At 37.5% G+C, this 15,918-nt stretch overlaps 1 long non-coding RNA gene across 1 annotated transcript in view; it reads right to left on the bottom strand.

Moving 5' to 3' along the window:
* LOC139436491 (uncharacterized) overlaps positions 1 to 14,555 on the bottom strand; it is a 32,407-nt gene extending 17,852 nt beyond the window's left edge. The window contains exons 1-2 of the long non-coding RNA XR_011645752.1: positions 14,440 to 14,555; positions 9,360 to 9,920 (exon numbers count right to left, since the gene is read on the bottom strand). This is a non-coding gene — a long non-coding RNA (uncharacterized lncRNA). The remainder of the gene's footprint in view (positions 1 to 9,359; positions 9,921 to 14,439) is intronic.
* Positions 14,556 to 15,918: the final 1,363 nt, after the last annotated feature.

Raw genomic sequence — 15,918 nt, 5'->3', positions numbered from 1 at the left:
ACCAAAAAATGTTAAAGGGGCTTTTAAAATAAGTAAGGGGAAGATTCTGTATGAATTGTGATATGCTTGATAGAAATGGCTTAGATTATTTTGAAGAGATTGTTGATAGAAATATGGGTGCTAAAGATAAGTCTAATAAGGCCTTAAACAGAAATGGGGAATGTGTCATTAAAAATTGTAAGATAAGTCATCCTTGTTTTAAAGTGGGAGAAAACTTGGCACAATTGTGTTCTGATGTTAGATGAAAGGCAGAATTTGAAAATGATGAGCTTGTATATTTAGCTAAGGAGATCTCCAAGCTAAATGTAAAAAGTGCAGCCTGACTTCTCCTTGCAGCTAATAGCAAAATGCAAGAGGAAAGAATAAGCTGAGAACTGAACTGCAGGGTACAAAGAAACCAGAAACTGATAGTTTTGGAAAATTCTGAGCTTCTGGAAAATGGGGCCACTATGGACCTGATCGCCCACAGCGACAATTGGGAAGAAAGTATCTCCTGATGATGCCTTGATTTGGGCACTTTCACATCCTTGGAACTGTGAGCTTTTAAGTTAATAAATTCCCATTGTAAAAGCCAACCCATTTCTGGTGTATTGCCTTGGCAACCTTTTGCAAATTAAATTGCCTACTAACTACAAACCCCAAATCATTTCTGTGAAAGAAATATGCAGACTAGCTTAAGAGAGGTTTTAGAATATTTTTCAAGTTGTAACTGCTACAGCATATATAGATACATAAAACAGCTTCCTTAAGAGATCAGTCGTTCATGTCTATTGCATTAAAGAATAAAGATTTAGTGTATCAACGCAGGGTTACAGACAACAGGAATACTTTAAATTTCCAAGTAGAGGTAAGTTCTTTAGCCCAGACTTTGTATACTGTGGGTTATAAAGAAATGTAGTAAGGGCAAAAGGTCACCAATGTCTGGGTCTAAAAGCCTTCAAAACTATTAGTCAATTATGTTTTTAAAAAATAAAGAAAATAAGAAATTAAAAGTAGAGGAAGAAGAGAGAAGAAATGAGAGAAGGAAGGAAGGAAGCAAGGAAAGTTGGCAGGCAAACAATTAGTACTAAAATATTTAAACAAATATTTATTAAATACCAATGGTGAGGCTTTGTATAAGGCATGGGGAATAGGGAGGGAGGGAAAATACCTTAAGATGCTAATTTAAGGAGACTAAGTAATTTTATTTGATTTTTTATCAAAGTTGTTTATCATTGCATGGTCACAGTTTAAGTTATCTATACTATGGCACAATTTAAAATGCCAAAACACAAGCTATAAAGTTTAAAATTCAATAGTTTATGAAACACACACACATTCATATATTCTTGGGATGATTAAAAAATATAGAAGGATAAGAGGAAAGAGGAACTCACTATAACATTTTCTATCTTCATCCCATGCATATGCCTTTCTTTACAATGCCCTTTCACTCCACTGTCTAATGAAATCAGTCTGCCTTTGAGGCTCAAATCAAACACTAACACAGCTATGAAGCCTTTCCTTACCACAAAAAATGAACTATTTGCTCCCATGAAATACCTCCAAAATCCTCTACTCTATTTTTCTATTCTAAAGCATATATTGTATTGTAACTACTTGTTCACATATTTCTTTAAAATATATATATAGGCAGGATCATGGACCACAATTCATGGAGACAAAAATGACAGCCAAAGGCTCATCATTGTTCCTTGGCATAGCTCTGATATTTTAGGTAGATTCTTACTTCCTCTCAAATTATATTCTCTCCTAAGCATACTAATTTATTCTTTTTGGTTTTTCTCAAATCCTTTTGGGAATAGACATCAGGTTGAAATAAAATGTGATCTAAAGTCAGAGACAATGGCACCAACATGTATTCCATCCTAACCCTCATATGCTTCCCTCCCAAACATGCAACTAAATTATATGCTTACCTTACAAATACCAATATGAGGTCCATCATTTGCTCTATACTGATTCTCCAAATTAGAAGAGTTTAAACTTTCAGAAGAACTCACTTATACTCATTTAAACTGATTTCTAAATTAATCAGACTTCACAATATGAGACCTCTCTCCAAAATCAGAATGGGAAAGATATTAAAATTGTCTCTGTGTCTTCTCCTTCACTATCCATGATATGGAGCCATTAGTTGATCCTAACCCTAAAGTAATCTTACCTCTGAACTTCAAGGTTAGGAACTAATAATTTTCTGTATCTTATGTGCCAAATTGAGTCAGATTTTCTGTTATATAAAGCCAAATATATGCTAATTGATGCACAGCTTTTCCCAAAAGAATAATCATTATTTCCAAAAGCATGTTGGGCAGGCGAGACAGAAATGGGTAAGCACTTGGAACTATAAACTGCCTCTAGGTAGAAACAGTCGACTATACCTGATGGGTTGAAGTCCAGCTCAGTAGGAAGAATACAGACAGCAGATGGGAACTCAAGCAAACATTTGGCCTCCTGACTGTCCAACACAATGTAATGAAGGTGCCTCTACAGGCAAAATTCTGAAACTCAGCAGGACGAATGATAAATCTGTCACAATTTCCTGTGTCACAACTATAGAGCCAGTGTTTAAGAAGAAACATCCAATTCTTAGAAGGGGAAATAGACAAGAGTAAAACAAAACTCCAGTCATAGATGGAAACAATGGTATTAGTTAGATGACAAAGCTAGGAATAATAACAGATAATAAAAAGACAGCAGAGGTAATTATAGAAAGAGTAAGTGAGATCACATTATCACAAAAGGTCTGAGTAAAGAGGCAAAATATATTAACCAGGGAACAGAGTTGGAGTTAGTCTAGTAGGAAATTTTATTTGCTCCTGATTCAACTGATTGTTTGAACATTTTAAATTCCTCTTGGGTAAAGTCAGATTTGTTACCAGTGCCTGGAACAAGGCAGAGAATATTTTGGTGAAGAAACGATAGATTCAATGGAAAGGGAAGGAATTCAGGGGACTACAAAGCTGGTAGGCCCCAAATGATGGCTCAGAAGTCTAAAAGCTCCTTATACCCAATAACCACTTAATTCAACATTTCTAAGTCCTTTTTCCCAGTTTCAAGCATTTTCCAACCTTTTAGTTGTTTTCATGGCATTTACCTCCATAATTTTACAAAATATGTATATCCATCTATGTCTGTGATTTTCAATTTTTGTCATGTATTATGATTCCATATTATTTATACCCTTGTAAGAACATTATTCTTTCATACCCCATTGATAACATCTTGGATATGTGACTTGCTTTAGGCAATGGAATGTAAATAGAAGTGACCTAAGACAGATAGCATAATCAATGGTATACAGAGCTATTTTATTATTCTGTCATTTCTCTTTACCATAAGAATAGCATATCCCAGAGAGAGGCTATTCCTTAGTGTTGACTCCAAAATGAAAATGCTATGGAGGTACAACTGCAAAGCTGACCCACATAGGGTATTAATGTGAGAGAGAAATAACCATTGTTTTAAGCCATTAAAACATTGGTCATGTTTGTTACTGCAATATAACCTATTGAAAGTTAAATGTAATGGGCACAATTTCTCATTATGGAAAGTGAGCATTTAAGATGATTATACGATTCAAGAAAAAATAACCACAATACTTTCCTATCCTTCTGTTTTAGTTTGCCGAAGGGATGCTGAAGCAAAGTCCCAGAAATGGATTGACTTTAATAAAGGGGATTTATTTAGGGTAAAAGCTTATAGTTCCAAGGCTGTGAAAAGTCAAAAACAAGGTACCAATAGAGGTGCTTTCTCACTAAAGTCAGCTACCACGTGGTAAAGCAAGATGGCTGCTGATCTCTGTCAAGGTTTCCGTGTTTCTGCAGCTCTAAGCAAACCTGGTATAGGGCTTGTCTCTTACCTCGTCTCCTCTCTCAGTCTTGGAAGATTGCTTTCTTCCTCAGTTCAGCAGTAAGCTATCAGGCATATGGCTCATTTCTCCCTGGGTGTCAGCTCTTTGAGCTTCTCTGGGGGTTCTCTCCTTGCAGCTCAGCTGTCGGCAAACCTGGAGTCCTTTCTTTTACATTGCAGGATCAAATATGTTAACTTCCTTTTTCTGTATCTGTGTCTATTTCTCTGTGTGTTTCCATTTATATCAGACCCAGTCAGAGGGTGAAGATCCAAACTGGTTCTTGCCTCACTGGCCTAATCCAGTTAAAAGTTTTGAAGCAATCTTATCAAGTAATCTAATGGAAGCACCCTCAACTGAATTTAATGCAATTGAAGGGTATCATACCCACAGGAATAGGTTAGTTTTAAAACATAATCTTTCTCTTTTGGAGATTCATTTAATAAGCTCAAATGTCATACCTTCCAACACATTCATGTAACATTTCTGGGTTAAATCAATAGTAGCACTATAGACCAAATGACAATATTCATGTCTTGAAAATCAGAGAAGGAATCATTTTTACTCTAGAATTCTACCTAATCATACTGGAGTAAGAGTTTAATTTTGACAGAATTCCAAAATGAAAGTTAGTCCCTCTGAATTTTGAAGGTATGTTCCATTGTAACATTATAATTTGCTTCCAGTGCTACTGTTGATAAGACCAGCATCATTTGGATTTCCAAATATTTTTCATGAGTCTCTTTCTCTCTCTCTCCCTTCCTTTGTCTGTCTCTCTCCCTCAAAATTTTAGGATATTCTTTTATAGCCTTTCAGTTCTTGAACATATGCTGTTTTGGTTTTTTTTATTTTTTAAATAATTCTATTCTCCTGAAACCCATAGAAAATATTTATACAGGAGTTTCTTATCTTTCCTTTTTGTTTTCAATTTTGTTTTTCTTTTCATTGATTTTTTTAAACTTTAACTCCTACATTATCTATTAATTTTCAAACTATATCTCATTGTTTAATTTCCAGAATATCTTTCTTATTTCCCTGACTTTTTAACAAAATGTTCTTATCTCATGGAAAGAAAGCAATTTTTCTGAGATTATTAATCACAAATAATTTCTTCCTTCTTTTCTTAATTGCTTTGGCATTTCCTTCATGTTATTGCATTATATTTGTTTCTTGGATGTCCCCCTTTACTCATTTCTTCATATTTCCTTTGTATTTTACGTTAGTGGATTTCTATAAGCATCTGTGCACATTTTGCTAAACACTTAGCAATTAAAAGCTTTGGAAGCTCTGTGCATATGTTGCTCTTCTTAACATACTTCTTTCTTAACTCTTTTCCTTGTAGCTTTATAAAACATTTGTTTTCTGGAATTTCACATAGAAGTAGAGATACACATTTGCTCAATCTTCCCATCTAACCAGAAGTCCTTCCTTCACATTTGGTTTTCCTGTCGTGTTCCCTTTCTTAGTTAATGTCATCACATCTACCTATGCAACTACACCATTTAACTGGAGGTCTTCTTCAATTGTTCTTTATTGCCCCACATATAAATCAACAAATTCAATGAAATAAACTTTAATAATAGACTTGAAAGATTTCCCTACTTTCTTTTCTGGGTCTAGTTTCTAGTCACTGTTTCACTCCACATCAACATGCTTATTTCCCATCAGGGCTTCTGTAATAGCTGTTTCTGGTCTTGACCTCCTCAGATATATTATTCACTCTCCTGACATCATGAACTGTTTAAAACTGAAATCTCACCCTTGCTGAAAACTCTTAACTAGCATTCTATCATGCATCCATGAAATCCAATCTTCTTTGCATATCATAGTTGATTGTCTTCTAATCTTTCAAAATCATATCTGATTTACCCTGACTTGAAGTAACACTATTAGATAGCAGGATAATGTGTAGCCATTTTACCAGTCACATCCCTTCTTAGCCCAGAACCTTGATTTTAAGAGGAAGTGGATAAAGATATTTACAAAGGCCTCTTTTTCCAAACACTCTCTTACCTCTGGCTGTCTCCCAACTTTGAATGTTGTAATTTTTCTTAAAATGTGGCAGTCCAATAGAGACAAAGTGCCAAAATATCAAGCATTGAAAGGAGCCCGTATACAACTGAGATGAATTGAATTGTCGCCAAGTTTGGACATGTTGTTAATCTTGGTCTGCATTTTGGTGGATGTGGGCCCATTGTAAATAAGATCTCTTCAGATATTATTTCATTTGAGGAGTATCCCCATTGAATCAGGTTGGGTTTTACTCTCATTACTGGAAATCTTTATAGCCAGAGTAAAAGTCAGATGGAGAGAGAGCCAGGAGAGGTCACCATGTGCACTGCCATGTAACAGAAAAACCAAGGTCCCATGGTCACGGCAACCAACCCCAGAATGCCAGTCTTCCAGAAGAAAGCATTACCTTGCTGAAACCTCAGTCTCAAAGGTTCTTCTGCCACAAAACTGTGAGCCAATAAATTCTCACTGTTTAAACCAAGCCATTTCATGGTATTTGTTTCAAAAGTTGGGAAACTAAAACACCATCCTTCATGTTATAAAAGAAAATTAGGGAGCAGATATGGCTCAAGTAGTTGAACTCCCCTCTCCCACATGGGAAGTCCCGGGCTCAGTTCCTGGTGCCTCTTGAAAAAAACAAAAACAAATAACAACAAGCAAAACAAGTTTAAAACCCAACTCAGGGAAGCCAATAAGGCTCAGTTATTGAGTACCAGTTTCCCACATATGAGGTTCCAAGTTCAATCTCTCACCCCTGGGAAGGAAGGAAGGAAGGAGGAGGGAGGGAGTGAGGGAGGAAGGAAGGAAAGATTAAGTCTCTGTTATTTGAGCTATTGGTTGGATTTTCTGTTACTTGCAGCCAAAGCAATCCTAAATGTTATATAATAATATTATTTGGAAAATCTCATCTTCTCCTTCATCCAACTATTATTCATCCTTCAAAGCTCAGTTCAGGAATATTCTCTTCCTATCAAGTCTACACCATCATCACTAATATATCCCAAACACAGATATACTGTTCATATTCAATTTTTTTATAACACCACTTGGATATCTTTATTGTTGCTCTCACTTTATTTTGCTAAAATTATTTGATCACTTCTCTGACTTTCCTAAAAGACTATAACTACTAAATGTTTTAGTCAAATGTCACTCAGCTTTCTATCATTATGGGGAATTATGGGAGTTTTAGAAATCAATAAACATTTATTGAACTGAATTTTCCAGAGTTTTTTCCCTTGTATTTATTGACCTTGTGTATATTAATCTATGCCTCAACATACTTGAAACATCATAAACAACAACTCACTATAAAAATGAAATCAGTTGGGGAGAACGGTAATAGGGCTTTCTATTCAGGACTGTATCATAACCTCGAAGGAAGAGGAAAGTTATATGTATAATTTGAAGCCTCTTCTCTCCAGATGAGCCAAATATGTCCCCAATAACCTATCTTAGATAATGGCCCCTGTTCTAAATTTTCTTCCCAAAAGATTTCTTTAAGCTTATGACTCTGAGTTCCAGTTATAAAATGTTGACTGCTAAATGCATATCTCCATAACAGTTTTCTTACCTAAACATCACACTTATTATCCAAAGTCATGCTGAACGTCTCCAATTAGATGCTCCCTTCAAAACCAACATGTCCAAGACTTCTTCTTAAAACCTGCTACTTTTCCTTGAAATATTACCTTTGTTAACAAAACCCTAATTTAACTAGTCACTCCAACCACAAGCTGTATGATCATTCTTAGTCTTCTCTTTTTCCATTATCAATGCTTTATAATCTATTATCAAATTCTAGTTCAATACCATCTTCTAAATATCTCACAAATCTTTTACATCCTCTCTAGTCCCACTGCTATTGTCTTGGTACAGGTCATGTCAATTTCCTCCCTGAGTTATTAGGCCAGTTTCCTAGCTACTTCTATTCTTATTCAGTTCTACATTACTGCCAGCATGAACTTTCTGCAATGAAAATTGGATCATCTGACTTCCTGCTTAAAACTCTCAGAAGACACCTTGGAAGGAAATAATAAATCTTCTTAGTTTTAAATCTGACTCAAATTCCAAAGATATATTTCAAGTCAGACTGATAGTGATGAATGCAATATAAGGTTCATTAATGCTGCTTTATATGTACTTAGACAATTCTCACTGTAAAAAAAAAAATTCCTAAAAGTGACTGTGGTTCAGCAAAATGAATAATATTGAGCCTCAGTAAAGCTTGCACTTTACTGGGGGACTGCCTAAGTGCTTCCTGGGAGCTAGCCCACTCTCATGCCAAGGCTGTGAATACTCACAAACAAAGGAGTTGGGTGTTGAAAACATGGATTGGGCAGTTTGTATTTTCTATGACTTTGGGAAAAGGACAGAGTCAAGTCTATATTTTACTCATTATGAGCAGCCCCAGAGGTTTGTTTCCTTCAGCTCTGTCTCAAGGCACTTCTCACTATGGTGAAGAGGAACTCACTGGCCCTCCATCTCCCTTCACTCTCCAAGAAAGAAAGATACTGCAAAACATAACCCTAAGGCCTTAGCATTACTAAGTGTTAACCAAAGCAGAAGTGGAGTGGGGAACTGATAACAAGAAAGAATACCAGTTGCCCCAAATTATATATGCATTTAATTCAAGTCATTTAATATCAAGATAGGAGTAAATATGGAAGATTGCCTGAGGTAGGAAACCTCAACTTCCCAATCCCAGCAAAGCCCCAGTATTGACCCAGTCTTCCAACTCACACAGAAGTTCTCCAGTCATGAAGCCATAAACCCCACATAGCTGCACTCTAATGGTAGGTAGCTACTCCTAGGGAACAAATGAATATGACATACTTGCAAACTTCTTGGAGTTACCAGATGATCTTATAATCATCAATCTAAAATAGTGTTTTCAAAAGAGACTCTTTTAAAATGAATGGTGCTACTGTACTTGGGGATTTATTTTTGACATACAATGAAGTATGATAACACAACAATTAACTATTATGACCTCTGTAGGAACTCTCTTATTTTCTTCTCTTTGACGTCAGTTATATCATTCTCATCGACACCAGTTTTTAGACCTTTCTTTCTCTTCATTGTCTTTCTGTTAAAGACTTGTCCACCCAATATTGACTTTTCTTTTTATGAAAATTGGGCATTTGACAGGAAATCAGATATTGCTTTTAACCCTTAAAAGAGGCTGTGCTTTTACATCATTTTCTGTTCAAATTTAAACTAACAATGGGAACTGCTCTTAGAATAATATCAACCATTGTAAAGTTCACCTCCAACAAAAAACTTTCAAAGGTTATAAGCAAAATAAAAATGACTATGATAATTGTTAAAGCTTTCTTTTGCCCAGTGCCATTTTAATTTCATTTTATATAATTATTTGCTGCACATTATAAATAGTTTTATTTTATCCTAGGATACTTTTTTTTTTTAATTTAGGGAAGAATCTTAAAACTTCTTAAAAGAGAAGAAGCAAGAAATCTCATAGTTTTATACTTACTTTTCAATTTTTAGGAGCATTTCACCATTTGATACTGGTTGAATTCAGGGTAAAAACTAAACATATGAACATTCAACCTATTTTTAACTCAGTTGGAAACTGTTATGGGTTGAATTTGGTTACTTAAAAGTGTATGTTGAAGTCCTAACACCCAGTATCTCAGAATGTGCTTTTCTTTGAAAATAGGATCCTTGCAGATACAATTAGTTATGATGGCATCACACTGGAGTAGGGTGGGCACTTAGTCCATTAGACTGGTATCGTTATAACAAGAGAAGACTCCAGAGACTGAGATACACAGGAGAGAAGGCCATGTGAAGACAGAGGCAGAGAACAGAGTTGTGCAGCCACAAGCCAAGCAACACCTGACTTGCCAAAAGCTAGGAAGAGTCAAAGAAGAATTCCTCCTCTAGAGTCTTCAGAGAGAGCATGGCCTGCTGACAACTTGATTTCAGACCTCTAGGCTCCAGAACTTTGTGAGAATAAATTTCTGTTGTTTTAAGTCATGAAGCTTGTGGTTCTTTGTTACGGCAGTCCCAAGAACTAATAAAGATGCATTACCTGGAAAGAAATAGAGGAGGGTCATTAATTCAGAATTCCTGGATAGAATTCAGATACCTGTGAATCCTCTTGTTAGAGGTTTGTAATAGTTAACAAGCTGTAGCTCCATTCCCCCTGATATGCACTGGGGAAAGGCAAACCCCCTCCCCCATAAGCCTGTGTGTCTGAGGGCAGGGCACTTCAGCAAAGGTTGAACAAAGAAACCCACAGAGAGACAGGAGTAAAGGGAGATGGAGACCTTCAACACCTGCATATCAAAGGGAGATAGAAACCTTCAATATCTGCGTATCAAAAGGAGATTTAAAAGAAAACAAACCTTTACTCCCTTCATATCAAGGGAACTCCTACTCCTCCAGCATTCTAAGAAAATCTAACTCCCTAACCCACTACTCTCTAGCCATACAAGGGGAAATTTTCACCTCTTGGCCTTCCTATAGGCCCCTACACCTCACTCAGACCCTTGACCCCCTCTCACCGTCTATCATTTCCCCGCCTAGGAAAGTTCTGTATAAACTCAAATCCCCCCCTTCCAGGAGTGGGCTGATGTCTCTCTTCAGACCCGTACTATGCTGGGGGGTGGGGGGGGGGCTGAAGTTTTTTCTTCAAACCCCCTCCACTGGGAGATCTTCCCAGTAAACTTTCTGCCTGCAATCAGTCTCTGTGTTCCAGTGAGTGCCATCTTTCTCCAACATTTGGTCCTGAAAACCTGGGCTAGGGTCCTGTTGAGAATAATTGACTAGAGAGGAATGTCCCCTCTGCCACGGCTGAATGCCCATCCAACACCAAACATGGAATCTCAGCTAGGTGAGTTAAGGATTTCTCCCCTGGAGGATCCTGCTTTCTCTCTTTCCTTTTCCGTTGTCCAGGACAACCCACTGGGAAAACCTAGTGCTAGGTCAGGATCCTCATCGTTCCCCCCCCCCCCCCCCCCCGAGGGCCACAGCAGGTGGTATGCCTGCATCCTCATGGAAGGAAAGCCCTTGGCTCCAGAGACATCTGGTTTCAAGTGCAATTTCCCATTTCCTTGGAGATATCTGACTGATTTGAGAAAACCTGTCTTACTCAGAATCTCCACCATCCTAGAGATCTTTATTTTTACCCCAGCCACCTAAAATGGGGAATTCAAGTTCAGCCTCCCCCCCACCCCCCAAACCACACCTCTGGGTGATTGGGTACAACCTTAAATGCTGTACGCAAAAGGAGACATCAGATCCAAAAAAATCATTTTCTATTCGACCTCTGTGTGGCCGCAATACCAATTGGACAATGGAAGTCAATAACGAGAAAACATTCTTTTAATTCCCAAGTTCTCCAAGACTTAAAGAACTTTATCCAGAGCAACAGCAGACATGCCAGATTCCTTATGCTCAGGACTTCTCTCATCTTTGTATCCGCCCCTCCCCCATTAATCCTATTCTTCTTTTACACCAAAAACTTCCTCAAAAGCTTTCTTCTTCCTCCTTTCTGTCCCCTAAATTCCTCCAAAACCTTGACTTTGATCCAGCTGATCAGACTTCCCTGCATCTCCTCCATATATTCCTTGAACATCACATCCACACACCCCCACCCTCCTCATTCTCTAACTCCCCTTCTTCCTCTGGTCCTTACCCCCTTCCACCCCAACTTTTTGTCCCCCTCATACAGGTACCAGGGCTGGAGCTTGCCTCCCCTTTCCACCTCTCCTTGTCTCCTGTACACAGAAGACCCTTCTTCCAACTCAGATCTCTCTGATCACAGTCCTCCTCCACTGCTGTATGCCTCGTCAGCACCCCAACTTACTCCATCCTCCTCCAGTGCCCCCACATCTCCCTGTGAACCCACTCCCAAGCCCAACTCTCCACTCTCCAGGCTCCTTCCCCAGCTCCTGTCCTCCCTCTCCAGGAAGTGGCTGAGGCAGAAAGCACATCCTCTTCTCAATCTGATCTCTCCCAAATCAAACACCTTCTCAGATCCTATTCCTCTGATCCCTGCAATTTACCAATACCCAGTTGTCCCTAATAATCTTCCTTAACCTACAATTGCTTGCCTCCTACAAGTAAACTTTTGGCTGACTCCTGAGGCTAGTATATTCCTAAAAGGTAATAATCCAAAATATATGTGCTAAATATCTGTCTATCTAAACTGTTAAAGTTTAACTGCATATATCATGCTCAAATATTCCTAAGTGTTGCTGATTACTAGGAAAAGTGTTCTCAAAAACAAAGATGCATATTACGAGCAACACTGATTCAAAAGAAAATCTTAAAGGCAGTAAAAATAGTCATATCAAAGGCATAAGAATTATGAGTCAAATGAGTAAACTTTATGTTTCTGTCTGTGTGTCGTAACTCTTTTTGTATTTGTCTAGTGTATATTTTAATACCTCTGGATGGTAATATTAATTCCTAAAAGAACTCTATTCAAATGGCCAAAAGTTAAACAAATGCTTATATTAATAAATAGGTATGAATGCTAATAAAATCTTTAAAGTAATGAAAATTTTAAGTCTTGACTGATGAAATTGCTACAATTTCTTCATAAAAGATGGTTCTTGCCCAAATTCAATGAATAGTTTATTTTTCTTCACAGAATAAAATGGAGAATGTGAAACTTAAATAAATATTGAAAAAAGTGATAAATTTGTAGGCGTGCTGACTGAAATTTGATAAGTTTGTTCAAGAAAGTGTGTTTTATCCTTTTCATAAAATCAGAATGGAAGTATGTAAGACAAAACTTGAATGCATATGGCAAGTTGTTGAAGGTACTGTGGTAGCATTGAGTAAGGGAATGTGTTCTGTGAAGGCAGAGTTTGTCTTAAAATGAGGTAATTATACTCTGCAGTTATGAACAGTTATAAAAAGTTTGTAAAAGCATTGCTTAAACTGAAATATTCAAATAGCTAATTACCAAAAGTCATTTTTAAACAGAAACTAAATTGATGATTAAAAGCCACCTCAGTGTGCATATTACAGTGTTAATAGGGAAAAATAATTTTAATTCCATTGGAAATCTTAAGTTTTCATAAAATAATGAGAAAAGTAGTTTTTCCTGCACAGATAAAATAAAATACCTGCTAATTAATGTACTCATGATAATTGTATGTTCTAAAAAATTTGCTTTGAGACAGTTTCCAAAATCATTTTAGTAACTTATATATGTAGGGTGTATAGACTGTGTTTTATTGTTAAGGAAAAAGATAATAATTTTGTCCTAAAATAAAACAACTGGTTTATCTTAAGAGCCTGAAATAGGCAAACAATTAGGACAAGCTACAAAGTCCTGAATGTCTATCACATTATCAAATGGTGTATCAAACTATACTCTCTGTTATAACTGATAACGTATAATGTTTTCTCATATTATTGGGATACTGAAAACACTTCATCCCTTGTTTAGCTCAAATGTTAAAACCATTACATGTGTTAATCAGAAAAAGTTGTGCAAGGAAATGAAAGCCCCCCCATGTTATTAAAAATAAATAAAGAAATATAAATAAAAAACAAAACAAAACAATAACACAGGCTCAAGCAGTAAGGGGGTAGATCTTAACTTACCCTGTGAATTGGATGTAGCCAGTACCAATATTGGCTTTGGGTGGAGTTCGTGACAGAGGCAACTTTCTAAACAAATACCACTTGAGTTTTAGTCACAATTGTGAAAAGAAACCAAAGGGCAAAACAAAAACAATAAACTGTTGTGAGCTGCCCTCTGTGGAGAAGAGAAACCTGTGGAAGAACATCTAGAATGACTGCCAGCAGTGACAGGTAACTGTCTATCATGTCCCTGACCCTTCCTCTAACATCTCTCTTGGGACTCTTAAGGCAGATGGCCTCATGAAAATCCAGTGCCATACCATTGAAATCCAAAAAGAAGCTGAGTGGCTCCACTGAAAAGGCAAACATCGTAAATACCAAACCTTGCAGTGCCTAGTCCAGCAGTTCCAACTACCTGTCACTCACCAGCAGCTCATGGACATCACCCATGAGTGTTCATTGTGCTCACTCCAATGACTGCAAAATTACCTCACTGAATGAAACATACTGGCCAAGCACAGATGCCAGTAACATGATGGCAAGTGGATTACATCACTCCCCTCCCATTCTCAAAAGGGACAAGGTATGCTTTCAGTGCTGCAGACACTGCAACAGAACTCTTGTAACCAGATCCTTACAACAATGAACTAACCTACAAGTTAAAGTGCCAGCTGCTCCAAGTCCAAAAAGGGAAGTAATAATAATTTGTTTTGCCTATGCTTCAAACTGTATAAACTAGGGAAAATGCCAGTTGGGAATCTTAACTCCATGAAAAATCATTCAAAAACACTGTTATGAAACCACAGTTAATAATCTAAAATCTCCTATTCCAGCTAAAACAGGAATAAACTGTGTAAGCCCATCAAATCATATAATTTCACTGTCAACCATTAAATCCGTTAATGTTTAATGCTGAAAGAATAATCTTATTGTTCCTACTCCTCAGACTCCTGGTAGCAATAACCTCACAGCCCACCCTAAATTTCATGGTTAATTCCTATCCTTACCTCCATTATAACTCTCATTCTCCTCCTATCAGCAGATCCACACATCTTCCATGCAATAACTCAGTGTATCCAGACAGCCATCTGAGATGTCACCCATGATCGTGTACATGATCTTCTCAAGCTGCAAAAACACAGTGCCAGCTGCTAAGCCAGAAGCCAAAATATCTCAATGTCAAAAAAGGAACAATAACTAAATCCCACAATGCCTTCCCACTCTCCCTCTCCACCCAACCAAAAAAGAGTTGAGAATTTTAAGTCTCCCCTGCCCCAATAATAGATAAAGATGACCCCAAAGCCCTATCCCTTCCCTAATCCAACAGGGTGTACTAGACACCTGTGCAATCATAAATAAAATTTGTTGTTTTTACATTAACAGAACTCGCCAGATTAAAAAAACTTAAAGTCTTGAAAAAAAACAAAAACATAGAAATTGTTCAGAGAGCCCAAGATAATAATTAGGGAAATTAATCACGGCTATCCTCATTCCTTTCTAATTTTTCTTCACCCTTAAAATCAGTCCTTTTACCCTTATAACACCATTTCTAATAGTATTGCTGCTGCTTCTTTTTAGTCCTTGTCTCTCACAGCTTCTTGTCCAATTCATACACCAAATCATATAATCAGCAACCCAGGAATATGTATATGGTGCCTTTCTCCTGTGAAAACAACAATATTGACCCCTGTGGGACCTGAAACCACAGCCCACTATACAGGATGGAAGGGAAATTCTTTTCTCCACCCCTTGACAGCTAGAAGTAGCCAGATCAAGCTAATGCCCCAAATGCCCTCACCCTCCCACCCTGCCCAGTACTGTATACCCCAATACCCAGGGCCCCCTATATATATATAAATACAAACAAAGAGTTAGGAATGTTAGAGGTTTGTAATAACTAACAAGCTGTAGCTCAGTTCTCCCTGATATGCACTGGGGAAGGCCAACACCCTCCTCCATAAGCCTACTTGTCTGAGAGCAGGGCACTTTCCCAAACGTTGAACAAAGAAACCACATAGAGAGGTGAATAAAGGGAGATGGAAACCTTCACTACCTGCATATCAAAGGGAGATAAATAAACCTTTACTCCCTGCATATCAAAGGAACACCTGCTCCTCCAGCATTCCAAGAAAACCTAATTCCCTAACCCACTACCCTCTAGTCATACAAAGGGAAATTTCACCTCTAGGGTTTCCTATTGACTCCTGTACCTCACTCAGACCCTTGAACCCCTCTCACCTACTATCATTTCTCCGCCTAGGAAAGTTCTGTATAAACTCAAATCCCCCCTTCCAGGAATGGGCTGAAGTCTCTCTTCAGACCCCCACCATTCTGGTGGGAGACAGAAGTCTATTCTTCAGACCCCCTCCACTGGGAGAGCTTTCCAATAAACTTTCTGCCTGCAATCAGTCTCCATGCCCCAGTGAGCAACTTTTTTCTCCAACATTTCTACAATTATATTTTAAAAATTTTAATAAGCATATGTG

The sequence above is a fragment of the Dasypus novemcinctus genome, chromosome 15 (genome assembly GCF_030445035.2).
Source record: "Dasypus novemcinctus isolate mDasNov1 chromosome 15, mDasNov1.1.hap2, whole genome shotgun sequence".
Taxonomy (NCBI): domain Eukaryota; kingdom Metazoa; phylum Chordata; class Mammalia; order Cingulata; family Dasypodidae; genus Dasypus; species Dasypus novemcinctus.
Note: the sequence above shows the minus strand (reverse complement) of the source record. Positions and strands in the feature narration are given on the sequence as shown.